This window comes from Octopus bimaculoides, unplaced genomic scaffold, assembly GCF_001194135.2.
Source record: "Octopus bimaculoides isolate UCB-OBI-ISO-001 unplaced genomic scaffold, ASM119413v2 Scaffold_190964, whole genome shotgun sequence".
Lineage (NCBI taxonomy): Eukaryota > Metazoa > Mollusca > Cephalopoda > Octopoda > Octopodidae > Octopus > Octopus bimaculoides.
The window spans coordinates 1-1,049 of record NW_026316409.1 but is presented as its reverse complement, the minus strand read 5'-3'; positions in this window follow the sequence as shown (position 1 = coordinate 1,049).

Genomic DNA, 1,049 nt, shown 5'->3' with positions numbered 1-1,049 from the left:
CCATAATCACAACATCTGTCTTGCACTATCTCCTACACATGTACACTCCCTTCTCCTTCTGCAGCCTTATGAGAATGTTTTCTCCAGCCCAACTTTCTACTACTTATATGTCCTTAGGTTAGCTTAATAGCCTAATCTCCCTTTTTTTCTATAAACTTTTTCAATATAATTATTATTAATATTATTGCCATCTTCATCATCATTGTTCTTCTTGTTTAAATCTTTAGCACTCAGATTATTCTGCTAAATGTAATGCTTACTTATTCACATTGCTTTGTATTAATCACGCTTTATCTTGTAGTATTGAGGTTTTGATGATGTCATTGTTTATTTTTATAATGACATTGTAGGATAAATGTAAAAGGCCAGATCTGACTGTTTTGAACATAAAAGAGGTGGAATGTTTTGGTCAGATATGGTCAGTCATTGACCATAGTTAGGGTTATTATTATGTGTGTGTGTATATATATATATATATATACAGGTACAGGAGTGGCTGTGTGGTAAGTAGCTAGCTCACCAAACACATGGTCCCAAGTTGGGTCCCACTGTATGGCACCTTCAGCAAGTGTCTTTTATGATAGCAACAGTCTGACCAAAGCCTTGTGAGTGGATTTGGTAGATGAAAACTGAAAGAAGCCCATTGTGTGTGTGTATATATATATATATATATATATATATATGTCTGTGTGTCTGTGTTTGTCCCCACACTGTCGCTTGACAACCAATGCTGGTGTGTTTATGTCCCTGTAACTTAGCAGTTTGGCAAAAGACACCAATAAAATAAGTACTAGGCTTACAAACATTAAGTCCTGGGGTCAATTTGCTCGAGTAAAAGTGGTGCTCCAGCATAGCCACAGTCAACTGACTGAAACAAATAAAAGAGTAAAAGGGTATACCTTCCACATTTGAAAAGTTGACTAAAGGAAATAGTAACAACATTTATGAAAAATTAATTTTATTGTTGTTTAAACAAAGGGTTACAGTTTTTGTTCATTTGCTAAATGAAAACATCATTGGCACTTGCATAAGTTCATTAGCAACACATA